This window comes from Rattus rattus, chromosome 7, assembly GCF_011064425.1.
Source record: "Rattus rattus isolate New Zealand chromosome 7, Rrattus_CSIRO_v1, whole genome shotgun sequence".
In the NCBI taxonomy this organism is placed as follows: Eukaryota; Metazoa; Chordata; class Mammalia; order Rodentia; family Muridae; genus Rattus; species Rattus rattus.
In genome coordinates, this window is record NC_046160.1 from 55,674,568 (window position 1) to 55,692,937 (window position 18,370).

Sequence of the window (18,370 nt, forward strand, 5' to 3'; positions counted from 1 at the left end):
GAAATACAGGGACAAAGAGTGAAGCAGGGACTGAAGAAAAGGTCATCCAGAGACTGCCCCACCTGGGGATCCATCCCATATGCAGCCATCAAATCCAGTCACTATTGCTGATACCCAGAAGTGCTTGCTGACAGGATCTAGATATGGGTGTCTCATGAGAGGCTCTGTCAGAGTCTACTGATACAGATGAGGATGCTTGCAGCTAACCAGTGGACTGAACAAGGAGACCCCAATGGAGGAGTTAGAGAAAAGACTGAAGGAGGTGAAGGGTTTTACAACACCATAGGAAGGACAAAAATATCAACCAATCAGACCCCACCAGAGCTCTCAAGGATTAACCACCAACCAATGAGTACACATGGAGGGACCCATGACTCCAACCACATATGTAGCAAAGGATGTCTTTGTCCAGCATCAATGGTAAGAAAAGCCCTTGGTCCTGTGAAGGCTTGTTTCCCCAGTGTAGGGTAATGCCAGGGCGTTGAGGTTGGAGTAGGTGAGTGGGAGTGGCAGCATCATCATAGAAGCAGGGGGAGGGAGGCATCAAAAGGGGATAGCATTTGAAATGCAAACCTATAAAATATCAAAGAAAAATAAAATTTAAAAAAATTGTGAATGAATTGTTGGCCAAAGGGTCCAATAGGAACTCCCAAACATCTCAGAATTTGTGAAGAGTAGTGATTATTCTCCACACACTTAACATAAGGTCCTACTGCTGAGGACTAGATTTGCATATCTCCTTCAATGTGGAAAAGTTGAGCTGATGCATAACTAGACCCTCACCCCTACTGAGCCATGTCCATCGTACTGGAAAGTACTCTGTATGCTACTAGAGGTAAATATCAAACCTGCTACAAACCCTTCAATCTAAAATGGCAACCTGCCTCCATAATAGGCTGGTCTAATAGTAGCACAAAAATTGTGATTAAATTTAAATCCCACTTTGTGAGGATACTCATACCTGAGATGTTTGGATTGCTATGAACCAGAGACTATATTCCCCTAGAGATGGACCTGGGGAAAACCAATTTGTTTTTGGTCTGCTAAATGAACATAGCAATAAAATTACTCCGAGCAGCATTGTATTATACATATCATAAACATAGATCAGTGTCTTGCTCAGCCATTATCAGGGAAGCTCCCTTCTGTAATAGAAGGGAACAAATAGAGACCCACAACTAGTCAATGTGCAGAGAGTGAGAGACCTTGGAATACTCAGACCTAAATTTGATGACTTTATTCAATCCCCATTTTCAAGGCTCAGGGAACTATGCAGAAGAGAACAGAAAATGTTTTGCAAGAGGAGAAGAGAAAAGGAAATTTAGTAAACCTTTATGGACTTTGGTATTTATATAATCACATATAAAGGGAGGTACATGTCTGGCACTAGCTGGACAATACAAAACAAACTCAGTGGCATTTTTGTCTATATTTTGCCTGTTTGGACTTTTTTCCTTTTATTTTTGGTATGTGTATTAGTTTCTGATTTTGTATGTTTATGAATTTTATGTGTGTACGTGGTTCTTGGGCATTATCTATATGATTTTTTTTGTTGTTCTTATTCTGTTTTTGTTTGTTTGTGTTTAATTTGTTTATTTGTTTTATAAATAAAGAGAATGAAGATATGGAATTTCATGCATCAGAAGGTGGGGAGAATTTAGGAAGTGTTATGTTGGGGAATCATGATTTAAATATATAGAATGAAAAGTTATTATTTTCAATACAAATAAAATGCTACCTTTTTCAGTTAAAACAACAACAATAACAATTGGCTTAGAATTTTTTCCTCTTTGATGCATCCATGGCTTGTGGAAGGTAATTTAAAGCTTTAATCACTTAACACAGTTTTTGTTTTATAGTCTGAAAAAGCTTCCCTTCTACTTACATTGATAATATGTGCAGTTTTCTGTATCATTCTGAAAACATGCAAAAAATTTCTTGGAATTGAGTATACTGCCATCTACAGAAATAACTGTATTGACTCATTGTACTTGTGAGTGACATGATGAAGGACAGATAAATGTCACTGGACATGGACCCTTATTTGTATTCCAGATGGGAAACCTTAAATTTCACAAGGAAGGATGACTATTTTGTTTTTCCTTCTGAGAAAGCAGGAACTATGCACTATCATGCTAATAAACTATACTTAGAAAGAGATGGTTGTTATTTTTATCGTTACCCTGTAGAATACAAATAAACCACTGTGTGGTTTGAATTAGGATGTGACAGACCACCACTGGAATACATTCATGCTTTCTGGTCTCATTCTCTCTAAAGAATGAGAATTAAAACCTCGATGGTGGAAAAATCATTGACTCTGAGATGCTTTTACTCAAAATTTTCAGTGGTTGATGTCTCTCTCTGTCTGTATATTTGCTATGTCTCTCTCTGTTCTCCTGTCTCTGTGCTCCTCTGTCTGTCTCTCTGCTCCTCTCTCTCTCTCTCTCTCTCTCTCTCTCTCTCTCTCTCTGTTCCTCTGCACTCTTCCTCAGAAGCAAACCATGTACCCCTCCTGTCCTTGGCTCTGCCTTCCCCTGACTAGTGAACCCACTGAAGGGAAGCGTTGGAATACTGGGCAGCACCTGGGTACACAGAAGACTGGGAACACAGCAACCATCCCAGATCCCACTGTTTTCCATCCCCTCCCAAAAAAACAGAGACTGAAGGCCTCCATTATGAAATGGGATCTGCCTCCCGTGAGCAGCTTGCCTGCAGCACTGTGGCACCCCAGCACCGAGGCAGACACATAGCCTCATAGTAGCCACAGATTGGTGAAGTGAGGGGCTTCAGAAACTGGTCTAAGAAGGTTGATTCGCTGAGCATGAACAGAAAGCACAGACATTTTCTGATTTGGTGATAATCCTTGCTGTTCAGCCACATAGTACAGGCAGTGCCTGAGAATCTGTTGGCAGTTATTGCAAGGGTATAAGGAAGCTGTTTCTGAAAGAGCTGAGGGGACCTGGAGATGGCCACCAGTTGCTGATGAGCAGACACTGCTGAGAGGCCAAAGGTGACAAGCTCAGAGACTGGGAGGTGCCTTTTCACCTTTCTCCCAATCTGTCTGAATGCTGTATTTATCAGCATACATAGAATCAAGCTAACAAATAAATTCCAGCTAGAAATGAGAGTTCCAGAGGTCTAGCTCCAAATCATAAAGAAGTGCAGAGAAGGGGAAGACTGGGCTGAGCTACCACACCAGAATATCCACTTTTAGTTTATTTATAGGTGTTTGGTCCAACATGGATTTTTTTCACATTGTGAATAAATTATTGATTTCCTAGATAAATTCACCTCAGCATAAATTTATTTGAAATTGCTTTGAAAGGCTTTCCTTTGTAAACAATGATTTTAAATCATATTTTTAAACCCCTTATAGACTTTATATAGACTCTATTTTAAAAGAGAGCTTTATCCAGGATAAATCTCTAGGTTTCACTTTTCAAACAATGTGACTTCATCACCATTTTTAAAATAACTTTGAAAATTTTACTTTACATCCCAATGAAGTGTTCCCTTCCCTCCACACCTCCCAATCCTGTCCTCTCATCTTGTACCATCCCCACCCCCACAGTACCCCATCCTCCTGCTGTCATTTTGTCCTCAAGAAGGAGAGGTCCCCCTATGAATATCAACCTGCCTGGGCATATTAAATTACAACAGGACCAGGGTCATCTTCTCCTACTGTGGCTGGCCAAGACAGCCCAGTTAGGGAAAAGAGATCCAAAGGCAGGCAACAAAGTCAGATACGGCCATGAAGGTCCAGATGCAGAACTGTTACATACGTGCCACGGGCATAGGTCTGTTCCATGCATGCACTCTAGTTGGCTCTTCAGTCCCTATGGCCGAAGGTTAGTTAATTCTGTACATTTTCTTGTGGTATCCTTGAACTTTCTGGCTCCTGCAATTGTCCAAACCCCTCTTTCATAGTATTCCCTAAGCTACTCTTAATATTTGGCTTTGGGTCTCCCATTTGTTTCTGTCGGCTGCTCGGTGAAGCCTTTCAGATGACAGTTATGCTAGGTTCCTGTCTACAAGTTTAGCAGAGTACCATTAATAGCATTGTGGGGGGCTATCTTCCATGGCTTAGATCTCAAGTTGGGCATGGGTCATTGTTTGGTCATTCTCTTAATTTCTGCTCCATCTTTACCCTGCACATCTTGTAAGTAGGATAAATTGTTAGTCTAAGGTTTTGTGGCTGTGTTTGTGGCCCTGTCCCTCCATTGGAAGTTCTTTCTGGACTTATAGGAGATTCAGGTTCGGTATTCCCCATTGTCAAGAGTCACTAGGGAACTCTCATAAAATCCTGGGCGTTTCAACTATTCTAGGTTTCTAGATTGTCCCAAAGATGCCTCCCCATCCCAGTTCTAGCTCCCCCTGTCCTTCCGAGACTTGATCCATTCAGATCCTTTCCCTAACCCTTCCCCTCCCCAGTTCCCTCTACCTACCCATCCCTGATGTTTATTCTATTTTCCTTCTCAGTGATATTTGAATCCTCCCTTTTGCCTTCTTGTTACTCTGCTTCTTTGGGTCTGTTGATTGCAGCACAGTTATCCTATACTTTAAGGCTAATATCCACTTATAAGTGAATAGATCCCATGTTAATCTTCTTTCTGAGTCTTGGTTAACCCACTCAATCCCATCTATTTGCCTACAAACTCCATGAAATCATTGTTTGTAACAGATGAAAAGTATTCTATTTTACAAATGAACCACATTTTCTTTATCCATTCTTTGATTGAGGGACATCTGGATTGTTTCCAGTTTCAGGTTATATGAATAAAACTGCTATGAACATAGTTGAGTAAGTGTCCTTGTGATATGGTGGAGCTGTCCCTTTATTGTTAAATTTCTATTCATGGTCTTTACTTAAGTCATTGCCTTCTAGTGAGAACTAGTGTTATTGCCTTCTAGTGAGAACTTGTCTGACTCCACAACGCCAAGATTCGCTAGGGAAGAGTCTTGTTTCACAGCCATCCTATTCTGTTCTTTTGTCCCTTCATTATGGGAGGTTAGATATTTTGGTTCTAAAATTGATATTTTTGATTCTGTCTCAGATTCCATCCTTAGTCTCGGTTTCTTATATGGGTAAGAAAAACATTAACTATCTCATAGGTTGCCCTCAGGCATAAAGTCTAGTACAGTTTTGACTTATGGGACAAAATATTTCTATACTTTATATACTATGTGGAGATGATATGGAAGGTTTTATTAATTTGCTGACAGTTTTTAAACTAAATTCTAAATACCAGAACAAATGCAAATTATGTCAATCACTGTAATGCTTTTAATGACAATATTTTATTGAGATTAAAAGATTTTTAAAAATCTAAAATATATTTAATACAAATAAAAGATTATAACATTCTATCATTTTTAGTTAAATAGTATCAAAAATTCACTTTCACTTAGTAAAAGTAAAAAAATACATGAGAATTCCTGGTCATCAGAGCTTCAATAAAATGCAATAAGAAACTTAAAAAAATAATGAACATATTTTATGTCAGAATATTTTTAAATGTCATTTTATTGTAGTAAATTCATAATGAAAAGCATTCCACAGCCAGATTAAAATAGTCACACAAATACTTACCCATCTGTTCAAATTACTTGCATAGAAGAATATTTTAAAAACATTTTTGGATATCCAAAAGTCATGTACTTTGGAAAAGTTCATGAAGGAACCAAGTAGGTTCTTACCTAAAAGTTTCCTCCCTAAGGTCTACCCTTTGGTGGTACCAGAAAATGCCATACAAGGTTCTAAAGGAGAGAAACAACTCACACTCTTATGCAGATATAATGTCTATGAAGTTAAACAACCACTGTGGAACATGGGACAATATCCCTAAATGTATAATAGTGACAGACATGCGTTCCTCTGTGGCAACCAATATTGCTTTAATTAGAACCAACAACTGCTCAATTAGAGCATGCCTAATAATGCCTAATAGTGGAACATAGTCAGCTATGTTACCTCAAATATGCTTATTTCTATGACTTAACAATGGAGACAATTGTTTTTACAACACCAAAGGAAAAAATGTAGAGTTGCATATTACTTTGCTATTTGTATTTTATTATGATTAATATAATAGTGAACAATCTCTGAAATAAATTCAATGATAGGCTGCATTTTAACAGTTCGGGTAAGTAGAAAAAATACTCTGTACTTCATGTAGGTGCCTCAAATCCAAATACTAGTTTGTAGATAGCATAATTTATCTACTTTTTTTCACAGAAAAAAAAAACAAGATAACTATTCAAAATTTATAACATGGATTTGTTTTCCTTATGATGAGGATTGTTTTTCTAGGCCTAATTGTTATAGATTGTTTGCTTATATGTAAGAATCATGTGCTGCTATTTTGCTACATATTTTAAAAGGTATATAACATATACTAAATGGGTTATCTGAACTTTTACGAGAAGGACATTTTAATTTACTATATTGTAAAAACACATATTTATGAGAAAGTTTGAATTAGTCACCTTCAGAAAAAAATATATGCTTCCTTATTCTATGAGATAAGTTTGTGTGATTACATGGACTTTAAGACAGTTTCAGCCATTGACATTCTGTTATAATAAACTTGAGATATTTCATTATTCTTAACTTTGATTTGCTTCATCTTCATATGGGACAATATGTATGTGATCAATCATGGAAGTTCATCCTTTTATATTTCATGACATTTTGTAGACCCAGAGACCATGGCGGCTTTACCAGAGATGCTTTTACACTCTTTTACTTATGAGAGGTATTATTTTCTTAGGAAAGATATATAGGATGGAATCTAAAGATGAACATTTAAAATAGTCCTTTGTGATAACATTATAGAAAAATTAGGAATTCAAGAGATGCATATAAACATAATAAAAGTGATTAACAGCAAACTTGAAGCCAACATCAAATTAAATGGAAAGAAACATAAAGTAATTAGATTAAAATTAGGGACAAGACAAACTTGCCCACTCTCTCCAAAGGTATTCAATATAACACTTTAGGTTTTAGAGAACATTAAGACAATTGAAGAAATCAAAGGAATAAAAATTGGAAAAAACAAATTCAAAGTAATGTTACTTGCAGATAATATGATAATACACATAAATTACCCTAAGAATCCCACCAGGAAACTACTACAGTTGATAAACATTCTGTAAAATGGCTGGATACAAGATTAACTAAAAGCATATCAGTAGTTATTCTATATTCAAATCACAGAATGAGAAAGAAATCAGGGAAACACATTTCACAATTTATCTTGGGGAAAAATCTAATCAAACAAGTAAAAGACTTGTATGATAAAAGTTCAAGTTTTTGAAGAAAAAAATAGAAAACATGAAATGATGGTAAGATCTCCTATATTCATGGATAAGTAGAATCAACCTAGAAAAATGGCCATCCTACAAAAAGCTATCTACGGATTTAGTGCAATCCTTATCTAAACGCCAATACAACACAGACCTTGAAAGTGAAATTCTCAACATTATATGGAAAAACAAAAATCCTAGGGCTGGTAGAATAATCCTGAGCAATAGAAAAAAAAAACAGTTGGACTTATTATTTTAAAGTCCTCACATTTAATGACTTTAAGAAAGACATAAAGAAATGAAAAGGGAGACATAACAACAGAATCAGAGGAAATTCAAAAAGTCATCAGATCCTATTACAAAAGCCTATATTCAACAAAACTTGAAAATTGGGAGGAAATGGACAGTTTCCTAGATAGAAACCAGGTAACAAAGTTAAATCAGGAACAGATAAACCATTTAAACAACCCCAAAACTCCTAAAGAAATAGAAGCAGTCATTAAAGTTCTCCCAACCAAAAAGAGCCCAGGTCCAGATGTGTTCAGTGCAGAATTCTATCAGACCTTCATAGAAGACCTCATACCAATACTATCCAAACTATTCCACAAAATTGAAACAGATGGAGTGCTACCAAGTTCCTTCTATGAAGCCACAATTACTCTTATACCTAAACCACACAAAGATCCAACAAAGAAATAGAACTTCAGAACAATTTCCCCTATGAATATGGGTTCAAAAATACTCAATAAAATTCTTGCAAACCGAATCCAAGAGCACATCAAAACAATCTTCCAGCATGATCAAGTAGGCTTCATCCCAGGTATGCAGGGATGGTTTAATGTGCGGAAAACCATCAAGGTAATCTACTATATAAGCAAACTGAAAGATAAAAACCACCTGATCATTTCATTCAATAATGAGAAAGCATTTGACAAAATTCAACACCCCTTCGTGATGAAAGTCTTGGAAAGAATAGGAATTAAAGGCCCATATCTAAACATAGTAAAAGCCATGTATAGCAAACCAGTAGCTAATATTAAACTAAATGGAGCGAAACTTGAAGCAATCCCACTAAAATCAGGGACTAGACAAAGCTGTGCACTCTCTCTCAACTTATTCAGTACAGTTCTCGAAGTCCTAGCCAGAGCAATCAGACAACAAAAGGAGATCAAAGGGATGCAGATTGGAAAGGAAGAAGTCAAAATATCACTATTTGTAGATAATATGATAGTATATTTAAGTGATCCCAAAAGTTCCACCAGAGAACTACCAAACCTGATAAACACCTTCAGCAAAGTGGCTGGGTATAAAATTAACTCAAATAAATCAGTAGCTTTCTTCTACACAAAAGAGAAACAAGCAGAGAAAGAAATTAGGGAAATGACACCCTTCATAATAGTCCCAAATAATATAAAATACCTCGGTATGACTTTAATCAAGCAAGTGAAAGATCTGTATGACAAGAACTTCAAGCCTCTGAAGAAAGAAATTGAAGAAGATCTCAGAAGATAGAAAGATCCCCCAATCTCAAGGATTGGCAAGATTAATACAGTAAAAATGGCCATTTTACCAAAAGTGATCTACTGATTCAATGCAATCCCCATCAAAATTCCAATCCAGCTCTTCAGAGAGTTAGACAGAACAATTTGCAAATTCATCTGGAATAACAAAAAACCCAGGATAGCTAAAACTATCCTCAACAATAAAACGACTTCTGGCTGAATCACTATCCCTGAACTCAAGCAGTATTACAGATCAATAGTGATAAAAACTGTATGGTATTGGTACAGAGACAGGCAGATAGACCAATGGAACAGAATTGAAGACCCAGAAATGAACCCACACACCTATTTTCACTTGATTTTTGACAAAGGAGCCAAAACCATCCAATGGAAAAAAGATAGCATTTTCAGCAAATGGTGCTGGTTCAACTGGAGGTCAGCATGTAGAAGAATCCAGATTGATCCATGCTTATCACCCTGTACAAAGCTTAAATCCAAGTGGATCAAAGGCTTCCACATCAAACCAGATACACTCCAACTAATAGAAGAAAAAGTGGGGCAGAATCTCAAACACATGGGAACTGGAGAAAATTTCCTGAACAAAACAGCAATGGCTTATGTTCTAAGATCAAGAATCGACAAATGGGATCTCATAAAACCGCAAAGCTTCTGTAAAGCAAAGGATACTGTTGTTAGGACAAAACGACAACCAAGAGAGTGAGAAAAGATCTTTACCAATCCTACATCTGATAGAAGGCTAATATCCAAAATATGCAAAGAACTCAATAAGTTAGCCTCCAGAGAGCCAAATATCCCTATTAAAAGTGGGGTATAGAGGTAAACAAAACTTTCTCAGCTGAGGATTATCGAATGGCCAATAAGCAGCTAAAGAAATGTTCAACATGCTTAGTCCTCAGGGAATTGCAAATCAAAACAACCCTGAGATTTCACCTCACACCAGTGAGAATGCCAAAGATCAAAAACTCAGGTGACAGCAGATGTTGGCGAGGATGTGGAGAAAGAGGAACACTCCTCCATTGTTGGTGGGATTGCAAACTGGTGCAACCACTCTGGAAATCATTTTTGAGGTTCCTCAGAAAACGGAACATTCTACTACCTGAGGACACAGCTACACCAGTCTTGGGCATATACCCAAAAGATGCTCCAACATACAACAAAGACATATGCTCCACTATGTTCATAGTAGCCTTATTTATAATAGCCAGAAGCTGGAAAGAACCCAAATGCCCTTCAACAGAGGAATGGGTTAAAAAAATGTGGTATATCTACACAATGGAGTTACTACTCAGCTATCAAAAACCATGACTTCATGAAATTCGTAAGCAAGTGGAATGAACTCAAAAATATCATCCTGAGTGAGTTTACTCAATCGCAGAAAAAAATACTTGGTATGTACTCATTGATAAGTGGATATTAACCCAAAAGCTTGAATTACCCAAGATGCAATCCACCGACCACAGGAAGCTCAAGAATTTGGATGACCAAAATGTGGATGCTCCTATTCTTTCTTAAGAGAGAAAAAATATCCATAGGAGGGCATAAGGAATCAAAGTTTAGAGCAGCGACTCAAGGAATGGCCATTCAGAGCCTGACCCTCATGTGGCCCATATATATGTACAGCCACCAAAACTAGATAAGATAGATGAAGCTAGAAAATGCATGCTGAAAAGGACAGAACATAGATATCTCCTGAGAGACACATCCAGAGCATGTCCAATACAGAGGTCAATGCTAACAGCAAAACACTGAATTGAGAATAGAACTCCTTTGGGGGGAATTAGAGGAAGTATTAAAAGAGTTGAAGGAGCTTGCAACCCCATAAAAAAACAACAATGCCAACCAACCAAAGTTTCCAGGGACTAAACCGCTACGGAAAGACTATACATGGACTGACCCAGGGTTCCAACTGCATATGTAGCAGAGAATAGACTTGTTAGGGCACCAGTGGAAGGGGAAGCCCTTGGTCCTGCCAACATTGGACCTCCAGTGCAGGGGAATATGGGGGGCAATAAGGGGAATGTATAGAGGGAATACCCATATTGGGGAGTGGGAGGGGATAGAATCAGGGCTTATGGACAGGAAATGGAAGAGGAATAATGTTTGAAATGTAAGTAAAGAAGTATATTTAATAAAAATTAAAAAAAAAGAAAATCTAGAAATCATATATTAGGCAGATTTTTCCTCTGTAAACAAAGCTCACTTGAAATACACTACATGTGATATTCAAATTAAAAAAAAAACCAAAAAACTCACCAAAAACCCTATGATATATCACAAAAATAAAAATGTTCAATCAAATGAAAGACCCAGACACAATTTTATATATCTATATACATCTGATTCTTGATAAAGAAATAAGAAATACACACTGGAGAAAAATAACACCTTCAACAAATGGTTCTAATCAAATGGTCAATCTGTATGTAGAATAATGCAAATATTTCTTTATTTATCATCCTGTACAAAACAAGTTCAAATGGATCAAAGGTCCTACCATGAAACCATATGAATTGAACCTGATAGAAGAAGACAAACTGGGGAATATTCTTGGATACCTTTGCATAAAAGTTGACCTTCTGAACAAAACACTGATGGCCCAGGTACTAAAATTAAAAATTAATAAATAAGACCTCAAGAAACTGAAAATTTTCTTTATGTAAAGACACTATCATTTGGACAAATGAGCTTCCTACAAAATGAGAAAATATTTTTATCAACTCCATATCCAAAAGAAGACTAATATCCAAAATAAAGAACTCAAGAAACTAGATATCAAAAACCAAGGAACAATTGGTGCAGAGATAGAAAAAAAGAAATCCTTAGCCATCAAGAAAATGTGAATCAGAACTATTTTTTGGATTCCATCTTTTACCTATTGGAATGACTAAGATCAATACCATAAGTGACAGCTCATTTTGTGGAACAAGAGGAACAGTTCTCCATTACTGGCAAGAGTAGAAATATGTATAGTCATTATGGAAATCCATATGGTAGCGGCTGAGAAAACTGGGAATTGACCTACCCAAGATCCAGCTATACTACTCTTTGGCATACCCAAAGGATTCTCCATCTTAACAAAGAACTTTTGCTCAAATATGCTCATTGTAGCTTTATTCATAAGATCCAGAAACTAAAAACAAGCTAGATACCCCTTGATCATGTACATTTACAGTAATGTGGGTGTATTACTCAGCTGTCAAAAACAATGACATCATGAAATTTGCAGGCAAATGGATGGAACTAGAAAAAAAATCATCCTGAGTGACATAACCAGGATATAGAAATAGAAATATGGTATGTACTCAATTATATGTGAACATTAGCTGATAAGTAGTTGATAAACATGATATAACCAGTAGACCCACAGAAATTAGGTAAAGGAGTGGTTCTATGGATCTCCCTGGGAAGGGAAAATAGAATATAGATTTTGTGGATGGAATTAGGGCCAGGTGCAGAGCTTCAGAAATCAGGTGGGGAGAGGTGTGATTGAGACAGCAGGGGCAGGCAGCTGGATTTAGGGGGTATTTGGGGGGTTGATGAGATAATCCTGTGAAGTGTAAACTTTCTGGAATCTATGAGGGTGAATCTGGTGATGATACTTTGTAAGAAGGGACACAGTCTGAACTGGCCATCTCTTGTAACCAGGCAAGTGTTCTAGTGGTGGGACTGGGTGGCATTTGGTTAATTTGCTGACCAAGAGTGTCTCATGGAGATTGCTAAAAAATACAGGCTGATACCAGGACAAAGGGTTGCTCTCTACAAAATGACAGTAGGGTTCCACTATCTGAGCTGGTATAAAGTTGAAGCCTTTATCCCTACAATATTACTTCTTTTGCACAGGAAGATACTCTTCAGGGTACTGAAAGTGAAGCATGGGCACCAACCTCTCCACCAACCTCTCCACCTACATTTTATCCCATCTGCGAAATGTGTTGGGGCAACATTGGTGCAAAACTTGTGGAGTGGCCAACCAATATCTGATTTAACTTGAGGCCCTCTCTGTGAGAGGAAGCCCATGCCTGATATTGCTTGGAATTCCAGGAACTGGAGTCTGAGTAACTCCGATTCTAGCAACTTAGTGTAGAACCAAACATGCTTGGTCTTTTAAAAAAGGGGATGGGATCAGTGAAATGACTTCTAATGATATTCTGCTATACACAGATCAGTGTCTTGTCCACTTATCAGAGAGGTTTCCTCCTATAGCAGATAGGAGTTGATCCAGAGACTGGTAGCCAGACATTATGAAGACTGGGTAGGGGGAGGAGGGAAGGAAAGTCTTAATTGGCATCTCCATCTTGTTCCTCCCCTCAGAGTTAAAAAAACTCCAAGGAAGTCGGGGCAAAATGGTTTAGGAGTCAGAGGGGACTGGGAACACAGACCACTGAATGAACTAAGCAGGGAGCATATGGGCTGACAGAGACTGAGGCAGCAAGCACAGAGCCCTCTTGCTCTGCACTAGATCCTCAGTGTATATGTTCAGTTGTTAACTTGTTTCTTTTCTTTTCTTTTTCTTTTCTTTTCCTTTTTATTTTATTTTTATTTTTTGAGTTGGGGAGGGAACTAAAAACAGTGGTACTGAATGAATATCTAACTCCTTCACCCTCTTTTGGGACTCCTTTCCTCCTACTGTGTTACCTTGCCCAGCTTCATTGTGAAGTCTTTTTTACCTTGCCTTATTGTGTTTTCTTTTGTAGTGTTTGCTAGTTGTCTCTTGGTGGCCTGGTCTGTTTGGAAGGATAGGAAGTGGATTCAGGGGAGAGGAGTAGTGGAGGGAGGGCTGAAAGTATTGGAGGGAAGAAAGCTGTATTTGGAAAATATCATATAAGAGAAGAATATATTTCAACATTTAACAAAATACTTACATTTCAGATAAGCTTAATGATAATAAAGCAAGAAATGAGAAAAAATAAATATTTCTTAATTAAGACTCATAAACCCTAGATATTTGACATATTTCAAACTCATCAGGGATTATATGGCTTTGGGGAGGAAAGAATTATGGATAAAGAGGCTAAAATAAAGTTTCTGAATATATCGCGACCTATATATAAATGTACCTACCCCAACTGTGAATTGTAATCCAGCCACAAGCATGGCTTTCGGCGTTTTCACACAGGTGGAACTGGGATGGAACTGGGACTTAGAACTCACTTTTCTTTTGAACCTAACTAGACTCTGGTAATAGCAAAGAAGAATTCTAAGGAAGGGTAAGAAATCTCTGGATCTTGGGGAAATTTTACTCTCTTGTTTAAATCTTCTTACCCTCAGGGGGAGGTCAATTCTGATTTGCACGAGTGGTCATGAGAGGAGAACTTGCTGCTCTTTTTGGACTTTAAGGATTTACAGAGTAGAAACACTGATATCTTTAACCCTAAGGCTTTCAGATCACTGATTTCAGCTCAGGAGAGATGAGACATGATGTCTCTTCCCAGTTTTACTGCAGGAAAAATCATAACTTACTAGCTGTCAGCTTGCTGTCTTCTAGAAACAGAAGTGGTAAAGTGATGAACAGAAGAAAAGAATATGATTATGTGCTGTCATAAGTGGTTTCCACTTAGGGACATGGACACATGAGAAAACACATACATATATAAAGTATATAAAGTGTATACTCAGACTTGTATACACTTTGTGCCAGATATATACTATATCAAATTTTCTTGTGCAACAAAGGAATATATTTATCTTTACTTGCTTCTAAAGAACTCAAACTAGTGGGATAAATCAAAACATGAACAAACAACATTTTCAACTATAGAAATAGTTAATGTAAACATATTGTCAAAATAAAATTGAGGGGACTGATAAAAATAATATTTTTCCTAAAACTAAGATGGTTTTACTGATTATAAAAATATTTCAACATAGGTTTGGGCACAAGTATTACAGTAGAGGGTTAGGTGAGCTTGATGCTTATGAAAATAGTAACATACCTATTTGCAGGAGTTATGAAGATAGTTGCTCTTAAGTGCTTAAGCGTCTTTGCAACAGTAGTCATGTATACATTTTGGTGAGTTCTGAAGTAACAGTGCTTAATGGATTTTTTTTTCAGGGAAGCTTTTGCTTCCCTTTTCTTTTATATGAAATGATAACTTTTTTTTTAACTGGGCGAGATTGCAAGCTGACTAATATAAAACCACAGGTTACCCGTATTAAAAGAATCTTTACTGTATTTCCTAGGGTGGCTTGATTAATAATGGTTCCCCTATGTTCATCTATTTGCATGCTCAGTCATAAGGGAATGGCACTATTTGCGAAGTAGTAGAAGGATTAAGAGGTCCAGCCCTGTTGGAGTACATGTTGTCTTTTGAGAGGAAGTGTGTCATGGAGGATGCGCTTTGAGGATTCAAATGCCCATTCCTGGCACAGGTTTTCACTTTTCTCTCTCTCTCTCTCTCAGCCTGTGGCTCAGGATGTGGCCCTCAGCTACTGCTCCCCTGCCTTGTGTAGAGCCATAATCCCACCATTGTTAAAACGGATGAAACTTCTGAAACAGTAAGAAAGATTAAATTAAATGCTTTCTTTTATCAGAGTTGCTTTGGTCATGATGTTTCTTCACAGCAATAGGACAGTGACAGTCTAGCCAGTTTCTTTTGTCAACTTGAGACAAGCTAAAGTCGTCTGAACAGAGAGGATGCCAATTAAGAAAATACTTCCATAATGTCCATTGGTGGGGCACTTCTGTAATTAGTGACTGATGGAAGACGCCCTAGCCCATTGTGAATAGGACCATGCCTGGGCTGGTGGTCTGGGGTTCTATAAGAAAGTAGGCGTCAAAATCCATGAAGAGAAAATCAATAAGCAGTACTCCTCCATGGACTTTACATCGGATACTGCCTCCAGGTTCCTGCCATGTTTGAGTTTCTGTCCCAACTTCCTTTGATGAAGTGTGATATGGAAGTGTAAGCTGAATAAACCCTTTCTCCAGCTTTCTTTGGTCATAATATTTTATAACAGCTATAGTAACCCTAACTAAGACACAGACAGATAATGTTTTTATTGTGTTGATGGTGATATGAATAAAGGCAACCATTTTAGTTAGAAATATGATTTGATAGCTAAACTTTCAAAGTACATTGCTATTACCTGATATAACCCAACACTGTAAAGTCCTGCTCCTAGTGATCAGGGGACTCATATGAGCTTTGCTTGGCTGATTCAAGGGGCCTTGTTCTCCTGGTGTCTTCCATCCTCTCTAGCTCCTAAATTCTGTCTTTAATCTCCTTTTCAAGTTTCCCTGATATTTGTTGTGGTCAGTAAGGGGATATTGTGTTGAGAAGAGATTCATTTAGAGCTCTGTGTTCCAATGCCTCTATGTGTTTCTGTGATGACTGCTGGTAGGTTTCTGTGTTTATTCCCATCTGCTGTAGAAGGAAACTTCTCAAACTGACTCAATAAAGGACTGACCTGAGTATAGCACAATATAATTAGGAGTCATTTATTTTAACTTTTTAAAAGACAAGAACTATTTGAGTTTTTTTTTATTTTTTTGTTTGTGTTTTTTAATGTCGCTAGGCTTTCTTGGTCACCCCAGCCATATCTCTTAAAGGTTCCCTCACATGTAGTGGGCCTTAAGTCAAATCAGACATCAGTTAGTTACTTGCACAAGTTTTGTGCCACCATTGCCCTAGAAAACTGTTCAGGCATTACAGAATTGTAGAAAAAGGTCTTGTGGCTGAGTTTATGTTTAAGTTTTTCTTTCTGTAGCCCTCAGAGTACCTTTCAACATCAAAGATACTAAAATGTAAAGTTTAGGTTTAATGCAAGCACCAGCGCAACCTGCCATGTTCAGTGAGTTGTGTGGTGTTGTTTCCAGCCTTGCTGTGTCTGGAGAGCAATCTACTTCAACAGACATCCTGAGGTTTTTGGGGGAGGATTTCAATGAGATCCCTTTGGACAGCCACTCTATTGGATGTGATCAAGTCCTGGTGCTAGAAGCTTTGGTGATAAGAGATGGCCAGTTGGGATTCTGTCTCCTCCATTATTTGGAGACTTCATTCAGGTGGTTGTGTTTATATAGTTTAGTAAGTATCCACTGCAGTAGGTTTCTGTACCATGCTTAAAATGCTCCTCAATTCTACCTTCCAGTCACGTCCTTCCTCAATCCCCTCTACCCTCCTTCCTCACTTGATTATCCTGTTCCCACTCCTCCAACCTCTGTTTACCCATTAAATCTATTCTATTTCCACCTCCGAGGAAGATCCATGTTCCTACCTCACTGCAGAGTCCCTTCCTCTATACCTAGCCTGTCTGCATCTATGGCTTTTGGTTTGGTCATCATTTACTTAACCACTAATATCCATGTATAAGCAAACACAAAACATGTTTGTCTGTATGGGTTTGAGTTATCTCACTCAAGATGATTTTCTTTTTCTATGTCCATCCATTCACTTGCAAATTTTATAATGTCATTGTTTTTCACAGTTGATTAATATTCCATGGAATAAATATACTACATTTTTCATTCTTCTGTTGAGGAACATCTAGCTTACTTCCAATTTCTGGCTATTATAAATAGAGTAGTAATGAACATGGGTAGACAAATGTCCTTTGGATAGGATAAACATTCTTCGGGTATATGCCCAAGAGTAATATAACTGAATCTTCAAGTAAATCTTTAAGTTCCACCTTCCTGAGGAAATGCCACACTGATTTCTGTAGTGGTTGTACAAATTTGCACTCTCAGCAGCAATGGATGAGTGTTATTCTTGCTTCACATCCATCCCAGCATGAGTTATCGCTTATACTATTGATATCAATCATCCTGATTCATATATGATGGAATCTCAATGTAGTTTTGATTTGCATTTTCCTGGTAGCTAAGGATTTTGAACATTTCTTTAAATGTTTCTCACCCATTTGATTTACTCCATTGATAATTCTTTGTTTAGGTTTGCACTCCATTTTTAATTGGATTATTTGATTATTTTGATATCTGGCTTAAATTCTTTCATATTTTGAATATTAGTCTTCTACTTAATGTGAAGTTGGTAGCTTTTTTTCAACTCTGTAGGTCACCAATTCATCATAATCACAGTATTCTTTGTCTTACATTAGTTTTTAATTATATTAGATCCTATATATTAATTGTCAATCTTAATGTCATAATCGTATTCTGTTCAGGAAGTCTTCTCTAGAGCTAATGATTTCATAGCTATTCCCTACTTTCTCTTCTTTCATGTTTAGCATATCTGGTTTTATGTTTTAAGTCTTTGGTCCATTTGGCATTAAGTTTTGTTTTGCATTATTATACTTGCAGACATTTAGTTTGACCAGAACCATATTTTAAAGGTGCTGTACTTCTTACAGTATTTCTGGCTTTGTCTTTAAATTAAAGAAAAAAATCAGATACTACAAACTGCATGGATTTATGTCTTGGTCTTCAACTCTATTCCATTGATCAGTATGTCTGTTTTTATGTCAATACCATGCTGTTTCTGGTACTACAACTTTTAGAATGACTTGAAATGAGGAAAGATCATTCCTTTTTTAGTTATTTTATTGTTAAGGGTTGTTTTAATTATCCTGGGTTTTAG